Source organism: Pelobates fuscus, chromosome 4 (assembly GCF_036172605.1).
Source record: "Pelobates fuscus isolate aPelFus1 chromosome 4, aPelFus1.pri, whole genome shotgun sequence".
NCBI lineage: Eukaryota > Metazoa > Chordata > Amphibia > Anura > Pelobatidae > Pelobates > Pelobates fuscus.
In genome coordinates this window covers 157,229,719-157,252,345 of record NC_086320.1, presented here as the reverse complement: position 1 = coordinate 157,252,345, position 22,627 = coordinate 157,229,719, and the positions used below count along the sequence as shown (strand labels likewise).

The 22,627-nt window shown below is 39.2% G+C and overlaps 1 protein-coding gene across 2 annotated transcripts in view; it reads right to left on the bottom strand.

Annotated features, from left to right (window-relative positions):
- The window catches only part of ATXN1 (ataxin 1), a 311,414-nt gene that overhangs the window by 240,931 nt on the left and 47,856 nt on the right, over nucleotides 1-22,627 (bottom strand). The gene's annotated exons all lie outside the window — the stretch shown is intronic.

Below are 22,627 nucleotides of genomic sequence, written 5' to 3'. Positions count from 1 at the left end.
TATTCTCCCCTCTCCCCTCCCATAGTATTCTCCCCCCTCCCCTCCCATAGTGTACTTTCCTCCCCCTCCCCTCCCATAGTGTACTTTCCTCCTCCTCCCCTCCCATAGTGTACTTCCCCTCCTCCCCTCCCATAGTGTACTTTCCTCCCCCTCCCCTCCCATAGTGTACTTTCCTCCCCCTCCCCTCCCATAGTGTACTTTCCTCCCCCTCCCCTCCCCTCCCCTCCCATAGTGTACTTTCCTCCCCCTCCCCTCCCCTCCCCTCCCATAGTGTACTTTCCTCCCCTCCCATAATTACTTACCTGTCCTGAAGCGTGGGCCGGCTTCACACCGTGCACCGCGGAACAGGAACTTTAATTTAAGGTTCCGGTTTCCGGCGGGACTGAAAGGAAGTGTGCACACTATTGTGCACACTTCCTTTCAGTCCCGCCGGAAACCGGAACCTTAAATTAAAGTTCCTGTACCGCGGTGCGCGCTGTGAAGCCGGCCCACGCTTCAGGACAGGTAAGTAATTATGGGATATCGGCGTATAACACGCACCCACGATTTTTCCCCTATTTTCAGGGGAAAAAAGTGCGTGTTATACGCCGATAAATACGGTAGCTTTATTCAATCCTAAACAATTGTTAGCTTTATTTTGTCCTAAAGAGCATTGATTCCACCGCACACCTCTCCTTCTCCTCCTCTCTTATTAGAGCAGTGTTTCCCAACCCAGTCCTCAAGGCACACCTACCAGTCCAGGATTTAAGGATTACCCAGTTTTGTCTAAGGTGTTTTTAGAAAAAAAAGAAAAAACACCTTAGACAAAACTGGGTAATCCTTAAATCCTGGACTGGTAGGTGTGCCTTGAGGACTGGGTTGGGAAACACTGTATTAGAGGACGTAACTTTGTACATGAGGAGATAAACATGGATTCATACTGCTACAATTCTACAGGTAAAGCTTGGATTCCAGACATTGGATTTAGTAAGCATTTAGGTTGAACAATGTCAGCGTCTTCAGAGGGAAAGAAAATACCCCAACTGCATGAACTGGATTTATGACAGAATAAGTAAGAACAAGATGAAAGTTTCAAAAGATGTCTGAAAGCCAAATAGTGGAGCTGCACAAGTAAATCCATAATTTTAGCACTTGCATTTACCCGTTTATTTCTATGGTATTATATCACAACGCATTATTTCCTAATGCCGGTATTGCACAATAAGGTTTGATAAGGTTTTACTGACAGAGCTCCAAATTGAAGTGACAAAATTCAAGACAGAACTGGAAAATTCAGAATTTGCAATCCTTGACTATAACCGAGTTGGGAAATGTTTTCAAATGAGCTATTTTGGTCTAAAGTTTTTAATTCAATTCACTGGAAATGGATGTAAAGTGAATATATGACACTAGCCTTTTTTCTTTGTTTTTTTTTCTGTAAAGTCTGTAGTATGTATGTAGATCATTCAATCATTCATGTTTGCTGCAAGGGTATTCAGTTATACATTAAACGTCCACTCATTTTTTTAAAATATAAACTTCTTTTAAATTATACCTGCATAATGAATGTATTCATTGATTATGCAGGTACCACCAAGAAAGTAATTTCAATGGGAACAAAGCGGGTAACCGTCACGATTTTGACTTTCCATGACTGTCTGGACTGCACAAGCTATGAAAAGGCATATAAAACCTGAACGTAGTGAAGCATTGTCTGATGATCCACAATATGTCTAGTGTTGCGCTGCCAGACATAAAACACTTTGCACAGAATTCTCTGAGTGCCTGGAGAGCTTTCCTTTATGTATCTGTCTGCAGTACTGCATCAGACACTATGTACCTGAAGGCCAAGGAGAGGGAGTAATGTAATTACTTTTCAGGAACACACCCCAGCTACAGCCTACTGCATCAGGAGAGAACGTAATGGGTTAACTCTTGATGGGCCAGAGGGCTATCCATTACTGTAGTTATAAAGAAAAGGCTCTGAAAGTGCACGTTTCTCTCAGCATTTGGCAGCGGTAAAGAACAAAAGAAAGAAATGTTCAGTACAAATCTGGCATCAAAGCATCAAAGTGACAGCCTTAAGTCTTGAAAGGAGTTTTCCCTATAAGATGGTATAAAAGATTAAGGAAAGTTGAATGTAGGGCCTTTGGTGGGTTCACGGTCATACTGAAAATGTGAGCAGCCGCTAAATATACAAATCAAACCGACAGGCTCAGTGAAATCTGTGAAAGAATTGCTCGGAGACAGGTATTAGGACCCAAGAGGTATAATTCTAGTAACAACTGCTGTCTGTGGTCTGGGTGTCACGTCCCCTGTCTGTTCACAACGTTGCCATTCTGCGGGAATGTTTGCATTGCAGGGTTTTTTATTATGGGAAAGCAGTGGATATGCTGGGATCTGAGATTGATTTCAGCCAAGGAAGTGGTACGTCAAGTGCGGAGACTGACGCAGTGAGGTAGAAAAGGTGAAGACATTTTTACTGCTTACAAGGGAAGGCCGGTGACCTAAAACTTTAAAAGGGCACTATAGCGTTAGCAATACATATTTATATTCCTTTAATGCTTTGATGCTCCTAAATTAGAAAGTGGTATCCATTTATCTGGAGAGTTGTAACATAATCTATGACCGGGGAATCAGAACAGTTAATTAGAAATATATATATATGACTGAGATATGGAAAGAGTACTTGGAAGAGTACATGCGAATGGGTGGAAACAGCACAACTAGTGATTTTGATTGTAAACAAGGAACTAAACTAACCAATGAAAATGAAAATTAACATAAATAAATAAGTAACACAAGTTAATTCCAGTACAGTCAATACACCAGCGTTTTTGGATACAGACAGTTTCAAATAAATGAACGAGAGACACTCAGTGAAGTACTTAGATGGATTCTGAAAAGAGTTTATACACAATTATGTCCCTGCCCCTTCCACCCCCAACACAACTTTTAAACCTCCCTTTGCTGGTCTCCATGCCCCATCCAACTACACTGCTTCCTTCGAGAGGTCCAATTAAATTATTAATTTGGTTGTAACATTCTTCCTGACTTAGAGTGCATGCGCACGCTCTGAGCCAGGAAGGAATAGAATCAGGTTTGGACAAGGGAGGGTGAAAAACATTATCTGCAAGGAAAGAAGATGATTGAATTTTTTGTTAGTTTGCACTACGCTTGTTCAACAGGTGCAATTGTTGCACAAAATGAACCTCAGAGTTCCATGTGCTGGGAGTGCAACTCGCCCCTAGCACAGGAGTGCAAATATCTATGTATGTGCAGCGTTTCCAGCAGAAATGCCACAGATTGCTACCACTATGACCACTGCTAAATGCAGTAATCTTTTAGGCTTACTTGTGCTCCTATACACTCTCAAACAGAAAGCTGAACTTTTCCCATAATTCCCAACATGTGATGTTTACATTTCTTACAAACAAACATAATTACAGATTTGTTCATTCCTACTGTCTTGTCCCCATTTTTCTCTTGCAGATGTCCTTGGGTAAACAAAAATAAAAAATACTGTTACTTCTACAGGAGGCGGGAATGGTACTCTTAACAAGATGAGTTATTCACAAAATGTATTCTTACATGCAACTCGTAGTGTAGGTTTGCAGTCCAATATAAATGTAACTTTTTTTTCTGTGTCCTCCTATCATGCAAAAAGCAATTCATCACAGCTCTCACTAAACATTTCCTCTCCTTTACAAATTTGCCAAGGGATTATTGCAAAATGTCTTGCTGTCACACTATCAAACACAATCATTTGTGTGGTTAAAAACCCAGCATGGGCTTCTTCAAAATGAAAATGTCAAGTGCTACGAACAATGTCATACTATTTCTGACCCAGTGAGGCGATAAAGTAATTATGTGTAATTCTGTACAATGCTAATCCTGGAATTCTCCCTTCTGTTAAACCTTAATAGCTGCTAATGGTAGTGTACAGTCGTTAGATATCTGTTTGCAGTCTGGCAAACAACCACACAAAGTTGACATATTTAAAGTTACGCACCACTTTCCAATTCTCTAGCTAAAAGCATTAGTAATATACAGAGCGAGAGGCTAGGGATTGACCAGCTGTGGGATATCGAAAGCCAATTATGAATCACTGTCTGATTGAACTCAAACCCCAGTTTTGCATTACCACACATGTCTGAAATATCTTATGAGATCTACCAAGATGAAAAAAAAAAAAACACAGATGGTTTAGTTACGGGAATATGTGACCATAAGAGAGGGTCAGCAACCGGTAAATTGCATTTTTGTAAATTGCAAATTATCTGTGATATATTTCCTGCTACAAAGGTTAGAGCTTAAAGTGGCAATGTTGTGTTTTTTGTTACTCTGATTTTGCCTTTATATAATAATGCTCAGATTGTCTTGTGTCTGTATATACTTATGATGTCTCCTTCCTTGTGCTGTATCTCAATACTTAAGCGCCATAGTTTTATTTACCTCTGTACATAATGTCTTCAGCTTGCTCTTCTATAGGATTCTTCTGAGTGGTGGATTGTTGGTAAATTAATGTAGCAAATTAAATGGAACTTTGCTTAAGCTCTGCCCATTGCCAAAAAAAAGTGTGCTTCCCATAGGAGAAAGTAGTCACTACTTTTTCTTATGTATAATTAACAATTAAGGTGAATATTAAACATATGAAAACAAGGGGAAACAGAAAGACAAAAAATGAGTTTTAAAACAAAACCTTCAAAATGACTGAGGCACTGTAAAAACAGGCCTAAACTCCGAGGCCAATCCTATGGTTTTGGTGCAAACAAGATCAAATCCCTGCTTGAACGGACACCTAAGGGGATGGATTTCGTATCCAAAAGAAGGTCAATCAGAAAACACTTACCCTCTCTTTCAGTCCAGTTGCTGTGGTTTTGTAGTGCACACTACGCCAACCTCCCCTGGTGAGTTTCATTCCAAAGTAGCCTGCCTCCAAAACTTGCCCGGCAGACCTGCCATGGTGACCCAAGAGAAGCCCAGTGGTCCAGTGGTGTATAGCAATGCCTGTACCTCGTGCTACTGCACTCCATAATAAAATCTCCCTTGCGTTTCCGGTGCTCAAAGTTGTTTCAGAGTGCACGCTGGAAATGCCCTCAGCTGTTCAGCTGTCACTCACTAACAGTGCTGGAGCCATAAGGTAGAGGTTATTAGAGTGTGGCAGGATGTGCAGAGTTAGCAATATACCACTGGATCACCAGGAAATCATTTTTAATTAATATATTGCCTTTTCGGCAAGCGAATTGTAAATAAAGTAAGCTGCCTGCTGCTGTCCATCCCTGATGGGGCCCCCTAAAGGCAGAACTCCAAAACTTGGTCGCAGTTGCCTCATAAAGGCCCAGGAGGTGCACAGATTCTAAGAATGTTCTTACATATAGGTCAAGGAGAAGCCTAGTCTTCAGGGCCACAAATGGGTTAATCGTGCTAGTGATTAACCAATATTAATGGCTAATGATATGCACAGATATTACATATATTTGAGGGAGGATCTTTATAGGCCAATGAGAATGTTATGTCCAGGGCCCTTAGGGTCCATTATATTTAACACTGGTTAATCTCTAAAAAAAAAAAATGCTAAAGCTACAAATGAACTGTCCTGTGTGAATGTTTCAGTATAGAAACAGTGATCTTAGCAGAACCATTTCTTTCATGTTCACTTTGTTAAAATAAAGTACTATTTGGTTTGGATTTAGCTTTACTTGCACTACTTCATCAATGTGAACCAGACTGTCTTTCTTACTCTTTTTTCTTCAGTCTTAGAGATTGTCACGGCAACAAGCAATTGTACGGGTTTTCAACCTATTCTTTCTTTATTGAGATATGCTCAGTGCTAATAAGAAAGCCAGCCTACTCTGGAGAATGGAAGCCAAGGATAGGGATTTAATGCATTATTATTTTTTCTTGAGGGGGCTTGCCTTAATTGCTTTGCCTATTGAAATGCTAGGAAATCTTTAAGTTTTAGAGTAAAGAAAATCATTGCCTTGTATCTCAGTGAAAGGTTAGACAGTGAAAGGAAAACTATTTGAATAGTACAAGGTATCAAGTAAGTACAAGATTATTAATGAATGTTTGAGATGATCTAAAAGTTAGTTTTTTTTAGTCCCCTAAAGCTTGCAGTCTATTTAAAACCTGAATGACACACTTGAAAAGGTAACTAAGCGGGTGGTGTGGAAATAAAGGTGTAAGATAAGCTATACAGAAGGTATTTGTGTTGTGAGCAGGGAGATAAATAGGAGCAAGATTTGAAAGTGAGGGAAAAACACAACTTATTTTCTGTTTGGAATAAAATCCATTTGAAGGGAAAAAAAAGAGAATATGAGAAAATGAGAATAGATTAAGGGAGTGAGGTGGTACAAGAAACTCAAATTACCTGAGATTGCAGTAGTATCATAGGATTACAGACATCAGTTATTACTAAGGGTGCCCTACTGTACCCATGTGTTCATTGTCTCGATACAGTATATCACTACAATAATACACTATTGCAATTATTTTAATTACAATATTACATTACAGGGAAGCAGGCTAAAACAATGTCAGCTTAATGGAGTGTGTTTGATGTATAGATCATGCTCCTGTAGTGTAAGTCTCAAATTTTTGTCATTTAGTATTTAAATCACTTTGTTTATGCAGATCTAGCCACACCTCCTACACAGTCTCCCTGCACACTTCCTATAAACAGAAATCTAATGTTTAAACTTGCTTTATTGCACAGGGTGTTTAATTTATATATTTTTATTTTATCTCTTGTCATGTTAATAGCTTGCAGGAGCTTCCTGTGTGTGAGTAAAATGTAATTAACAGAGCAAATGTTAAAACCCGCTGACCGGCAAAAAATGTGAGAAATATTTCGCGGAACGGCGTCAGACAGCATTACAAACCAATGGTATGTGTGAGGGGTGCTGTGTGTGTATAAGGGGTGCAGAATGTGTGTGTGGGGGTGGGGTGCAGGGTATGTGTGAGGTGTGCTGGGTGTGTTTGAGGTGTGTGTGTGTGTAACAGGTGTGGGGTATGTGTAAGGGGTGCAGTGTGTGTGTGTGAGGGGTGCAGGGTGTGTGAGGGGTGCAAGATATGTGTGAAGGGTGCTGTGTGTAAGGGGTGCAGTTTGTGTGTGGGGGGGTGCAGGGTGTGTGTGAGGGGTGCAGGGTATTTGTTAGGGATGCAGGATATGTGTGAGGAGTGCAGTGTGTGTGTGTGTGAGGGAGTGCAGGTGATGTGTGTGGGTGTGTGAGGGGTGCAGGGTATGTGTGAGGGGGTGCAGGTTATGTGTGAAGTGGTGTAGTGTGTGAGGGGTCTATATTGTGGTAGGGGGGTGATCAGGGAGAAAATGTATATTATTTACTTAAGGGGAGGGGAGCTTTATGCCCCCTTCTTACCTCTGGCCTGGAAGGAGGGGACATACCACAGCAATTCCTGGTGGACCCACGGTGGCACAAGCTGCTCCGGCTGCAGGCTGACCTCACTATTTTCTTCCTGCGAGCACATCGCTGTGTCGGAGCGTTGCCATGGTAACGTGCGGCAATACTCCGACCTGCCTGTAAGCGGGAGAATCACAACCTTCTGGGTCCTTCTCCTACCCTGCAGTCCTACCTCCCTCACTTTGTTCTCCTAACTGGCCCAAGAAAGGCAGACAGCAGGGCCGGCTCTCCCCAGGCCGGACCAAATGATTTTTTGGGGCCTTATGCGGCCCACAGGCCGGACGTCCCTCACCCCTGGTGTAGCAGCATAATCGGGTGAAAGCATTGTGAAAGCTTTCGCTGATCGGCAATAAATTCTTGGTTTTGTGCTTAGAGCATCCCTTTAACTCTACTTCTATTATTTCTTAGTATGGGTTTATTATTATTGTACGCAGCTAATCATATACTGTCCAGACTATCATTGAATCTAGATCAGACTACTAGTGCATCTGGTTAACAAACACATATTACACTATCATTTTACGCACAATCACACAGCATACACTGTGGTGTGATGTAACACTATGTATAATTCAGTTCTGATTAATTTCCCACCTCACTATTTTACAAATAGTCGCACCCCACCTAATTTACAAACTTAACATGTCAAGTTTGGCAAAAATAAACATTTCCTCCCTCGGCAGAACACATATTAACCAGGGAGCTGCATTTTCCCAGCTTTTTTTTTTTTTTTTTACCATAAACTTTGGTTAATTCCCATTGTAGTGAATAGCCCTGATGGGATTTAGAGATCCTTAGAGATGCTGGCATATTGGCAGAGTTCTGGGGATTGAAACTTAACTCACAGGCAGCGTGTTTTTTATGTTTCGTGTTAGTCTATGTATATTACATTGGCGTTTTTCCCAAATGAACAGTTCTGCGGAATAGGTAAAAAATTCAAGTAATAATAATAATAATAATAAGGTACTGTAATACAGACACAAAATCTATGTTGCTTAATAGTGACTTGGATACTAAACAATAACTATAAAATATATTCTAAATCTTGGCAATTATTCAAATAAAAAAATAGCCCAATGTAGTCTAATGGCCTGTGGCACATAATATAAAAAGACAAATAATTCTCCTGAATTACTTTTTTCCCCATAATGTAATTTAATTTACTTACAAGTGAATACCTTTGAATGGACCACTTATGGACTTACTTTAAAATGTGTTTTACAGCCAAGCTGTAATTATTAACTCAATAAAGGGTATTAGCAGGATTCTATATAAAGTACTGCTGTGCACTTCAGAAAGGCTTAAATCTCTATACCTATTAAATGCTCGTAAATACAACTATTGAGAAAATGCTATATAGTATGCTAGAGTCTTTTATGCTTTTTGAACTTTTTTACAATTTAAAACATCATTAAAGGGGGTATGCTTAACACTAAAACCACTACATCATAACGTAGCGGTTTGGGATCATAGATACTGCCTATTTTGTCTGAAAAAGTTTCTGAAAAACAGCAGTTTACATTTTGCCCCAAACACTCCTCTTTATCACTGCCAGACAGCGACTAGAGCCATTTCCTCCTTTGCATCCCTGCATTTTCAAAGGATATGATGTTGGTCTTCATCACACAAAGTATTCATATCAATATGGATGCTGCAATTGCCACATATGCGGTGTCAGACCAATACTTCTCTACAAGTTGGTGATTTCGCTGTGGGAGGATCAGGCTGCAGAGAGGATTGTGTGCATTGAAGACCCACTCTAAATATGCCCAACATTTGCGCACAGAGAGGGACCGTGAGCTCCAAAATATTTGTGAAGGTTTGCCTTGCTTGTCAATAAATGTAGGGTCACTGAATGCATTCTAAATATCATTTATTTTGGAAATAACATTTGGCTTACCATTTCAATGTAAGCATGGGTTTCTAAAAAAAAGTGTAAAATATCATTTTCATTTTAGAAACCTGTTCAAACAATACTATCAATAAACTCTGTCATAGATACCTGCCATCCCACCTTTGTACTACATTAACCCCTTAATGACCAAACTTCTGGAATAAAAGGGAATCATGACATGTCACACATGTCATGTGTCCTTAAGGGGTTAAAGGATCACTATAGGGTCAGGAACACAAACATGTATTCCTGACCTTATAGTGCTAACACCACCATCTAGCCCCCCTGGGCCCCTCATGCCTCCATAAATATAGTAAAAATCTTACTGTATTCAAGCCAGAAGCTGTAAATCTGCATGCTGTAAGACTCGGAAAAGCAAGCAGTCTGCTGCCATGTGGTAGCCTGATCCAATCACAGTGCTGTCCCATAGGATTGGCTGAGACTGACAAAGAGGCAGATCAGGGGCAGAGCCAGCATGATTCAAACCCAGCCCTGGCCAATCAGCATCTCCTCATACAGATGAATTGATTTAATGAATCTCTATGAGGAAAGTTCAGTGTCTGCATGCAGAGGGAGGAAACACTGAACCACAGGATGCTGTGCACAGTGCTGCCCTGTGCTCTGCTGACAGCAGATCATATTATGCCTCCGTCAACTCCGAAGTCCCTCTGGTTCACTCTGAGTGACTGCAACTGGAGGTGTTCCTAGCTTTCAATGTAAACACTGTATTTTCTTAGAAAATACAGTGTTTACATGAGAAAGGCTGCAGGGATATGCAGGGATATGCAGGGAACCGGTATGATACATGATATGTTGGGTTATTTTCACACCGGTAATTTGCTCAGACTCTCGTTTTGCGCCATCAAATAATTCACAATTCTGATATGGAGGCAATATGAAAAATATATTTTTTTTAATGTTGAAGTTTCTCTTGCTGGATATAACCAGAGGCTTGATAGAGTGTACTTGACAAGGTTTCCTTCCTATGGTTCCGTGGCTTTCTATTGTTGTCTGTGGATGGAGCAGCCACTAACACATGTTCCATGAGAAAAACAAAAATGTAATAGATCCACCTCATTTTGGAAAGTGTGTGAAGCAAAATTCACCCATTGTACATTAAAGACATACTTGTGAGTCGTCATATACATTCTGAATAAGGATCAGAATCAGGAAAATACATCTGAATACTATCATTTTAAACTTATATGTGTCAAGTGTTTTGAATCTATTCCCACAAGCACTTTTTTAAAGCAGTCATTCCCCACCCACTCTCCTACACAGACATTATATGCTTTTGGAGACATAAAGTCTGCAGCAACAAATTACTTTTAAATATGGTCAAGATAGGCATAATTAAAGAACTGCCATTGTAAATTCAGTATGATCTAAAATTTCTTAAGTATGACACCTGGGTGACTAAGATTTGCCTTAAGGCCCATGGCCCTAATTGTCGATAAGGCAACATGAATGTAGTTTAAGCAAACTATTTTGTATCAGTTTCCGGTGCTAGCTCTGGTTATTATATGAACGTAATCTCTTGAGTACTAGTAACAGGAGAGATTTTATGGATAGGTTAAGCACACATTTGAAAAAACAACTGGTTGTTGTTCATCATAATGAGACACTGTTTTAAATATGATGTGAAATATTTTGTCAATGTTTGCATGGGAAATATTTAGACATTAAGACAAATGCATACAAGGTAAAGAATTAGAATTCTGAGAAGTGTCATTTTTGTTGTTATAGACGACGGTGAGACAAACACAGATAAGTGGATGTAAATGATTATAATATTTATTTTGATACGTAAAATGCAAGCCCAGGAGACCAATAGCAAAGACGCAAGCAGCATGCACTGAATTATTATTAATATTATTATTGGTATTTGTATAGCGCCAACTAATTCTGCAGCGCTTCACAAAATACTGTAAAATCCTTAAGAATTTTATTTTGAAGGTGTGTGTGTATATACCATGTTGTTTAACAGTAAGCATGTTCACCATAGCCTAACAGCTAATTGAAATGGTAGCGCGTGTGGTCCACATCTGAATGTAAGCAAATTAAACAGTTACTGGCGGTGGGGTGAGACTCCCATAGGCCCTTGCTTTAAAATAATACTAGAATCTACATGTGGTATCTACACCATGTGAATATCACAGCTTTTAATTACGGCAAATAGTGAGTGACAATCAACAGCAACAGCAGCCCAAAAGGCACAAGGGTTATACGTGATAGCTCCAGGCATAGAATAACATTTTGTGTATTTTAAAAAGTCCATGTTATTTTATCCTAACTTTAAGAAGCAGAAATGAACAACCCCTTAAATATAATACATATCTTATCATAAAAAATATTTTTATTTCATATTTATGCCATTTCTTTAAAATATCTTTCAAAGGTGATCTTGCTTGTTAATTAGTATGTTCCTCCTTTACACATTCACAATGGGTAAACCTGCTATGTGTGCAGGGCCGGACTGGGAATACAAAGCAGCCCTGGAAAAAAAATCAATGCCAGCCCCATAAGTAACTACGCCATGTACTGTCACATGTAATACGTATGGCTATGTGTTGCCAGCAGAAATGATTGAGTAATATATATAAACACTATATATATATATATATATATATATATATATATATATATATATATATATATATATTATGTGTGTATATTACTCAATCTTCTGGGGTGGCAAGACATGCATACATATACATATATGCCTTACATATTATTGGTGTGTGTGTGTGTTTGGAATATCTAATATGGTGGAGATGGGGACTGTGAGGTGGATGGGGGGACTGTGAGGTGGGTAGGTGTCCTGTAAGCTGGGTTGGGGGACTGTGAGGTGGGTAGGGGAACTGTGAGGTGGGTAGAGGGGCTGTATGGTGGGTAGGGGGACTGTGAGGTGGATAGGGGTTCTGTAAGCTGGGTGGGGCGACTGTGAGGTGGGTAGGGGAACTGTGAGTGGGTAGAGGGGCTGTATAAAGGGTAGGGGGACTGTGAGGTGGGTAGCGGTGCTGTATAGAGGGTACGGGGCTGTATAGTGGGTAGGGATGCTGTATAGAGGGTAGGGGGGCTGTGAGGTGGGGAGGGGGGCTGTATAGTGGGTAGGGGAGCTATATAGTGGATAGGGGAAGCCGCATAGTGGGTAGGTTGGCCGTATAGTGGGTAGGGGGGCCGTATAGTGGGTAGGGGGGCCGTATAGTGGGTAGGGGGCTGTATAGTGAGTAGGGGGCTGTATAGTGAGTAGGGGGTTGTATAGTGGGCAGGGGGGCTGTGAGGTGGGTAGGGGGCTGTATAGTGAGTAAGGGGCTGTATAGTGGGTAGGGGGGCTGTGAGGTGGGTAGGGGGATGTATAGTGAGTAAGGGGCTGTATAGTGGGTAGAGGGGCTGTGAGGTGGGTAGGGGGGCTGTATAGTTGGTAGGGGAGGCCGTATAGTGGGTAGGGGGGCCGTATAGTGAGTAGGGAGGCTGTATAGTGAGTAGGGGGCTGTATAGTGAGTAGGGGTTTGTATAGTGGGTAGGGGGGCCGTATAGTGAGTAGGGAGGCTGTATAGTGAGTAGGGGGCTGTATAGTGAGTAGGGGGTTGTATAGTGGGTAGGGGGGCTGTGAGGTGGGTAGGGGGCTGTGAGGTGGGTAGGGGGCTGTATAGTAAGTAGGGGGCTGTATAGTGGGTAGGGGGCTGTATAGTGGGTAGGGGGGCTGTGAGGTGGGTAGGGGGCAGTATAGTGGGTAGGGGGGCTGTGGTATGGGTAGGGGGCAGTATAGTGGGTAGGGGGTTGTGGTATGGGTAGGGGGGGCAGTATAGTGGGTAGGGGGGCTGTGGTATGGGAAGGGGGCAGTAAAGTGGGTAGGGGGCTGTGGTATGGGAAGGGGGCAGTATAGTGGGTAGGGGGGCTGTGATATGAGAAGGGGGCAGTATAGTGGGTAGGGGGGCTGTAAAAAAGTAAATACCTTTAGTTTCCAGTTGGTCCGGTGGGCAGCTTTCCAGCACCTTGTGTGGGGGTGGAGCTTGTGGGCAGGAGGCGGAGCTTCCGATTTGGGGCAGGGGCATGCGGCCAAAATGGTTTCAGATTGTGCTCCCTGCAGCCACTGGCAGCCACACCAGCCCCCAGCTCCTCCCTCCCCTCGGACTGACAGGCTGGCACAGTCCGAGGGGAGGATTAATCATAATGATCATCAGGGCTGTCCCAGCTTAATGCGGCCCACCGGTAAATTTCCCGGTATCCCGGTGGGCCAGTCCAGCCCTGTATGTGTGCCATGAAATAGCCTGTAGAGCTGGTGATGTGTGGGTTTGTTTTGTACAAACTATCAGGCATTTCGTCACGTTGCCTGCTCTGTAACTCAGCACTTGTAACTAACACTGGGCTGATACAGCACTAAGTAACCACTACTCAATGATTTAAAGTGGACCTGTCATTCTAATTTCAACATTAGTTATAAGAGATGCCAACTAAATATATAATCTATTTCCCCCTCCACTGCTACCCTGGAAGGATAGGCCCTCCTTGGGGAAACTTCCTCAAGCATGGCAATCCTTACTGATGACATCAACACACTGCCAGCACAACACAATCAGAACATTCTACACTTCCCCGTGCAGCCATGATAAACACTTTTCCTGTCACTCAGTCCTCAGCATTAGACTCTGTGCTGCTCAGTGTTAATTTTGGAGGCAAATTTCAATTTAGTTTTAGTCATAGTCTTTTGACTAAAAAGCCATTTTAGTTTTAGTCATATATTAGTCACCTGAATTGTTTTTTTTAGTTGGCTAAATCTCAAAATTTTAGTCGAGCAAAATTTGACTGAAATTGTTAGTCAACAAAATTAACACTAATTCAGAGTAACATGCATAGAAACATATAGCATGACGGCATATAAGAACCATTCGGCCCATCTAGTCGGCCCAATTTTCTAAATACTTTCATTAGTCCCTGGCCTTATCTTATAGTTAGGATAGCCTTATGTCTATCCCACGCATGCTTAAACTCCTTTACTGTGTTAACCTCTACCACTTCAGCTGGAAGTCTATTCCATGCATCCACTACCCTCTCAGTAAAGTAATACTTCCTGATATTATTTTTAAACCTTTGCCCCTCTAATTTAAGACTGTGTCCTCTTGTTGTGGTAGTTTGTCTTATTTTAAATATAGTCTCCTCCTTTACTGTGTTGATTCCCTTTATGTATTTAAATGTTTCTATCATATCCCCCCTGTCTCGTCTTTCCTCCAAGCTATACAAAACTCAACACTCACAAACTACAAAACTAACTTCAGAATTATTTGGTGGTAATGCATATTTATTACGTTTGTTTAAACATTGTGCATCTCAAACTGATTATCAGTTACTTAACCTCAACTGACATGTGTGTATACCTTTTGAATGTGTTGTGAAAATTAAAAATATGTGATCAAGTACAAAAGATAATTTGAAAAGGAATTACATCACTCGATGGCACAAAAATAAAGAGCATTTCAAACCTCTTTGGTACTGAAAAATTTACAAGATTGAGAAGTCTGAAAGGCAGGAAGTTCCACTAGTATTTACTTGCATGAAGTTACTGTTACAGCCCATCTTGCTGTTTGCGCTAATTGAGGAAGTAAAACAAATAAATTCCTACATCCAAGAATTTCCTGAGTGTTTAACGAAGGAATCTATAGACTTTATAGACAAAAAATTCAAAAACAACAACATATAGCTCCAAAGTATTTGTAAATTCCGCAGGTCAACATGGCAAGCAAGCTAGAATAATGTACAGTATAAGAAGTCACTTTTGATCTGGATCCATATAAAAGTTTTGGTTTTTTTTGTTTTGTTTTTTTAAATAATTTAATTTTCACCAACTGAAGTTAGCTGAGTTTGTGAGGTCCAGTCAATTCTGTATTTGTTCTCCAATAATATAATATAACGCTGGTTATTCACAGTTGCGCTATGTGTGACTTATGCGGTGTTTAGACTTTCACACAATGCAGGCATTAAACAGAAACAGATATCATAGCTTCTTAGTGATAATTAAGTGCCAAGCTAGTTACCAATGATAGATGCGGTTTCATTTAATTTTTTTTTCTAAAAGCTTGTTTAATCACAAAAGACGTATAAAAATCCTCAAATTTAGGAGCCAGTTCAACATATCAATTAACTTCTCTTACTACACTAGCCAGCAAGCCACCAGATACACTTTTTCCTTACTCTGCATAGTAAGGAGAGTGCCTAATGAGGCTAATGCCTCTCACAGAACATTGAATTGGCAGAGTGTGCCAATTGCTGTGCATACGCCATAGGTATGCAACTCCCTATGAGAAGCATGTGACTGGACCAAAGATCATCACTGGGAACTGGGAAAATACTGTCTCAGTTCTGGATTAAAGGTAAGTTTATTCGTTTTTCTTTTTTAACTTTTTTTTTAATTTATAAAGAGGGGTTACTAAATCTAAAATTAGGAAGGAACAAATTAACATAAATTAATATATTTATTTTTCAATTTCTTTATTTTTGTAACCTATTTACAATAAGCAAGTACAAAACATACAATGTGCCATGCCTTTTAGACAGAGAAAAGGCATAGATAACACAATAAGTCATAGACAGCATTCACAAACCAAATGAAAATTTTATTGAGAAACATTAGAATATAAAAGCAATGCCCTTGCAGTTAAAACCTATCTACACAATAAACATTGTATTAGTGAAGGTGCCTAACAGAGTACACATGAATATATATATATATTTAAAGTTAGTCTTCTTTTAATATAAAATAAAAATAATGTTTGTTTAATTGATGAAAATTAATTATTATTTATAGTTTGTAGTCTGAAGGGTATAAAACCGATTTTTGAATTAGCATCCAGTTTTTTACTAGATGCCTTTAATAATCTCAGTTCACAATGCCAGCCACTCATAATAGCCAGTAAGAAATTGGTCCCTTGCTAGGTGTGTTTCCCTCAGATACTTTTATTCAAGTAATTGGGAGAGTCCTTTAAAAGACCATGGGGTCAATGTACTAGACTAGAGCCTGTTGCCAACAAAAATTGGCATTGTAGCAAAGTTATCCCAAAATGCTGTTTACTAGCTGGAACAATTCAGCCACAATGCCAGAAAACTGCTGAAGAGAATCTGCGTCATTGCAAATCATAGTAAGTGCACCTCCATTAGCAATTTACTAGATTTATTTTCTACTGAGCTTTTTAGTTTTTTATTTTATTTTTGTCTAGAAGGGTATAACTAGCAGATCTTCAAGTAATACTTGAGGGTTTCCAACAGGGGTTGGGAAAAGGTTAAGCTTAATGGACTTTTTTGCTTTTTTCAGTTTAATGTAAGTGATAATGTACGTATTCACATATAAACAAGCCAATCCATACACACATTCAAATTATTTATAAACGATTCATTAAAAAAAATAAAAAATACATCTAGACAAAACAGTAGGCAATTTTTTTACTGACGCACAGACTAGGATAATTTTTGTTAGTGCTAGTAATTTTATTGGGATGATCATGGCTCTTGTGACTGCTTATAAATGTGCTAAGGCATCACAAAATGGGTAATAATTCGCTGAATTCTCAGCCCATAGTAACAGCCCCCCTTGACCTTCAGCAGACAGCTCGGCTTTAGCTCCAAGGTCCAAAAAGTTTGAATATATCAACAGTGAAAAACACATGTCTATTCACTATTCTTTATATTTCCAATATTATATGACATATAAAGAAATAATGGAAGCAACAAAGTTAATAGAATACATTATACACACATAGAATTATAATTATATAATTAGCAATTAGAATTTACATAATTTATACACAAACTTCTAATTTTGTAACATTTCTCAACTCAACGGCTCATATTTACTTTTACTTAAGTTTAAAATAATCTTCTAATATATGCCTTCAATAAATATATTCAGGAGGAGTGTATTGTTCTAATTCCTCATTATAGACAGTAGTCTCAAGTAAGTACTGCACAAAAATTGCTTCATGTATGGATTAGTGTTGCAAACACTTAATTGGTCTGTGTAGCAATTAATTATACCACCAGAGAATTACTCTGCACTTGAAATCATCACTCCTGCTTAGGATTCGACACATTTCACTGAAAGCTAATGAACCTTTTCAGTTAATAGTAGTTCTTCTCATCGGATTCTGAAAACAGATATACATGAATTCTATTTATTAAAAAAAAAAAAAAAATTAAATACACACACACACACACACACACACACACACACACACACACACACACACACACACACACACACACACACACACACACACACACACACATACACACACATACACATACACACACACACGCACGTATATATATATAAATATATATTTACAGTTGTGACACTAGATTTCTCTTGAAGATATTCACACATATATAGCAGAGTTCTGTGCTACCTAAGTCACTTGTGCTGGGGATGAAACTAGCCCCCAACAGGCAATTCAAAAAAACCTCTGAAGGTGCCGTGTTTTAAGCTGAAACACTAACTGCTACCACCATGACCACTTACAACCTCTGGTCATGGTGGTTGGAGTAACCCTTTAATGCAATTTCTGCTTTATTCAGGTCTGACCAACAATGTACAGTGCGGAGACCACTGATCTAATGGTAGCACATCTGTAGTGTAAGCTACACTGAGTTATTTGCACTGCCATTATTTCAATTCAATCCCCTGCAATCATAATGTGCCAAGGGAGGAAACGAGGAGGAAGAATTTTTACACGCAACTCCTCTTACAGGGTTATTCACTAAAGTGAGAATTGAAAGTAAATTTTAAATTTCAGTCCAAAGTTGCCAAACGAAAATCATAGCTGATTAAGAGATTTTTTTTTTTCCATTTCAGCTACTTTGGCCTTAAATTTGAAAATCACTTTGATATATCACTTTAGTTAATAACTCTGTTAGCTTGACAAGCTCTTTAATTGATTATTTCTCCAGAACTTAGAACTTAATGTTTTCTCACAGTATTCATATTGAAAAATCATTCATCCCATGTCTGTAAACTGTGGCAGATCTGTTACTGGGAAATGGAGGGGATAGGCAGGGAAAATGGAAGTGAGCGTCTGTAATGCAACTAGTGTCACAAAAAGCCTGACACACCAGGATGACAGGTTGCTTGACAGAGCAGCCAATCAAAGCTTCCAAAACATTGGAGACTACTGAAGTGTTTACATATACATTTAAAAGCCTTGAAACTGGTGAAAAGTACAGCATAAGTGAGGTAATGGGGCCAGCCTGCAGAGTGAAAAAAAAAACCTCTTATACCCCAATATGCCTCCCCGTGTTATACGGGCAAGGTGTACACTTCTACCAAGAGTATAAATATATTTAAAAATAAACATCTTAATTTAATGATTTAGGTACACTTTGGACATTTTCCTCTATATCAGGTTTCCGTAGGAGGGATGATTGCTGATCTGCATAATTAGAACTATCTTATTTCAATTAAAGGGACACTCCAGGCACCCAGACCACTTCTGCTCATTGGAGTGGTCTGGGTGCCAACTCCCACTACCCTTAACCCTGCAACTGTAATTATTGCAGTTTTTCATAAACTGCAATATTTACATTGCAGGGTTAACTCCACCTCTAGTGGCTGTCTATTAGACAGCCACTAGAGGTCACTTCCTGGGTTCTAGCACAGGTTTCCTGTGCTAGAGCGTCGCTGGACGTCCTCACGCTGTGTGAGGACCTCCAGCGTCGCTCAAAACCCCATAGGAAAGCATTGAAATGATTTTTCAATGCTTTCCTATGGGGAGACGTAATGCGCATGCGCGGCATTTCCGCGCATGCGCATTAGGTCTCCTCGGCCGGTGAGCGAGATTAGTCTCGCCCACCGGCCGACGTAATGACTAGGAGGAGCGTCGCGGAAGCGGAGACAGCGGCGAGGGACATCGCCGCTGTCCCAGGTAAGTGACTGAAGGGGTTTTCACCCCTTCAGTAACCGGGGATTGGTGGGTGGGAGGGAGAGGGACCCTCCAGTGCCAGAAAAACGGATCGTTTTTCTGGCACTGGAGTTTCCCTTTAATGTTTAACTGCTATGTTAAGAAAAGAAACCAAAAAAAAAACCACGGGTATAAATATATATCAAGAGAATGATTACAAGATATACTTGAAAATACATTACAATTTAGCTTTTTGGGCCTGTGTGACGAACCACCGTGACTACGTACCATGCCCACTGCTTCCTTGTATGTTTTTCTATTGTATTGTTTGTTTTTCCATTGCATTCTGTGTTTCCCCATGTATTGGTTACGCATTTTGTGTGATTTTTTTCCAGGTTTATTTTTAGGGTTCTTATATGTTTGGGATGTATATTTAATAGTTTATGTTTTATGATCTGCAACTCTAGTGCCTGGGATTGTGTTGTACTCAGTGGAGACCCCCTGTGGGGGTCTGTGCAAAATAAAGTCAGTCAGTGTTTTAGCCTCCAGAACTGTGTGTCATCGGGTTACTGGAGTGAAGGAAGATTAAAACCCAGTGTCTTCTGTTCCAGCTTGCAGAAAGAGGCAACGGGGGAAGCCCTTGTAAGGACTAAAAGAGCTAGTTCCCCTACCTGTTTCCAGCTAGGAAGCAACCCCTCTGGTGAAGGTACTAAGCCGGGGTACAGAGAGCTCCGCTACAGCCTGTTCTTTTATACTTTTTGAATTATTTTTTCCCACAGGTATTACCGACAAGGCCATTCACAAAAGAGTTAAACATTTTCAGTCAAAGAAACTTAACTGGGGAAAAAAAATCTGAAAAAGAGTTTTGTTTTAAGCTCCGCTATTCTTCCTTAACCCCTTTCAGGACAGAGTCAATAGTGCACGTTCTGATCAAAACAAAACGTAAACAAAAACTGGAATTTGCACTATATGTCTGTTCAACCGTAATTCACCTCTTTCATATTAAATGCACCCACACTTATTATATATCATTTTGTTCAGGAGAAACAGGGCTTTCATTTCATATCAAATATTTATATATGAAACATAATTTATTATGAATAAAATTTAAAAAAACTGTGAAATGTAAAAAAAAAATAAAAATTTGTTTCGCCTCACATTTTAGCTGTAAATGTCATAATACTGTTCAGTTTTAGTGCAAGAAAATGCACATATTTGTAATCAGAGATGTCTCACGAGTACAACAGTACCCCCATTAACAGGTTTTATGGTGTTTTGGAAAGTTACAGGGTCAAATATAGAACGTTCCATTTTCAAATTGAAATTTGCCAGGTTAGTAATGTTACCTTTGAGACGGTGTGGTAGCCCAGGAATGAGAATTACCCCCATAATGGCATACCATTTGAAAAAGTAGACAACTCAAGGTATTGAACGTGAGGTATGTTTAGTCTTTTTTAGTAGCCACTTAGTCACAAACACTGGCCAAAGTTAGCGTTCATATTTGTTTTTGTGTGAAAAAAGCAAAAAACTAATATAGTCCATAAAAGTGCAGTTTGTTTGTAAAAAATGCAAAAAACGTAACTTTTACTTAAAATATCATCGATGTAATACAATTTACCAGTTTTAAACACTAATATTTGAGTTCAGCGATGTCTCCCGAGTAAAACAGTACCCTCTATGTACAGGTTTTATGGTGTCTTGGAGAGTTACAGGGTCAAATATAGTGCTTGCGAATTAAATTCTCTGCACCTTCTCCCTGTGTTGTCAGGCATGTCAATCAAATTTTAATTAATCAAATCACATAATTATGTTAAAAGATTACTTATATATACATGTAGAATTTTAATATATATGCATTTATAGGTATTTAAATTCTATGTGTATACTAATGTAATCTTTTATGTAATTATATGTATTTATTTTGTATTTATATATTTATTTGCGGTTATTTGTATTTATATATATATATATATATATTAATAACAAAATACAGTTAGAATGAAATTACATATGAATATATAATTTATTTTGAATATTGTTTCAATATTTTATTTATTTATTTTATTATTTTATTTATTTAGTATTGTAATTATACGTATATATATATATATATAATATATGTGTATATATCTATTATATATATAATATATATACATATTATATATATGTAACGTCATTCTAAGTGTATTTTAATACTAATATATATTCTTATATGAATATTAAAATACATTACGTATGATGTTACATATATATATAATATGTATATATATTATATATAATATATATACATATATTATATATATATACAATTATTTTTATTTTCTTTTTTAACATGTGTAATATATATTTTTTTGTTATAGATCCCACCAGCAGGGGGACTGTCTGATATTTCAGACAGCCCCCCTGCTGGCAGATCCACAGCCAGCTATAGGGGGCCATGTGATCGCTCTTTGAGAGCGATCACATGGCCCACGGGGGCCTCACTTGCCGGAGGAGGGCTGCCTGGGCTGTCAGGCAGCCCTCCAGAAGAGGATCGCGGTGGAGGTAAGTACCGCCGAGGTCCTGGGGGCTTAAGCCATTACGGAGTTCTATGCCGCCGCAACGGCTTTAAAGCCCTTTAAAGCCGCGACGGCATAGAACGCCGTAACGGCGTTAAGGGGTTAAAGTATGAAATGTGTTTTGAATTTCCCGATAATTTACACCTTGGTGAATAAACCTGCAAGAAACCAAACATCTTTTTGGTTTCCTAACAAAAGGTAACCAGAACGTAAAGGCTGGAGATTAATAATATATGAAGCTCCCTCGCAACAGGTAGTATATGAACCCCAATTTATACATTATAAACAGTGTTAAATCTCTTCCAACCTCACATCAAGACAGAAGTTAATGTGTAAAGCATAGCTGTCACATTTATAAAATCCTCCCTTTAATATTAAGCTTAAAATGTGCTTTTCTTCCAAAGAATGTTATACTTCCAAGTTCCAAATGTATCCCAAAAGGAGCTGTTTGAGCCTATTGAAGTCCACAAGAAGCATGTATCAACTTGCCCTGCATCCTTGTGTACAAATGGTAACACCCCACCCTACAGCTGTAACACAACCAATGTGTAAATAATCTACTACATATGGGATTTTCTTTCATGGCTGAAAACATGATTTATTCAGTTACAAGGTTCTAACTGTATTTCTCGTTATTAAAATATAAATTTATAATTTACAGTTCTATATTTTGTTTAATTGTTAACATGTTTCTTCTAAGACGTGTTAGTTATTTGCACTTCAATTGATGAGACAGTAACATGTGCTCACCAGGGTTGAATGTGGTTAGGTAGGAATAGCTTTTCTCAGACAAGATGTAGTTTGATACAATACAGCAGTGGTTTCCAAAGCAGTCCTCAACGCCTACCAGTCCAGGATTTAGAGATTACCCAGTTTTACCATGGTGTT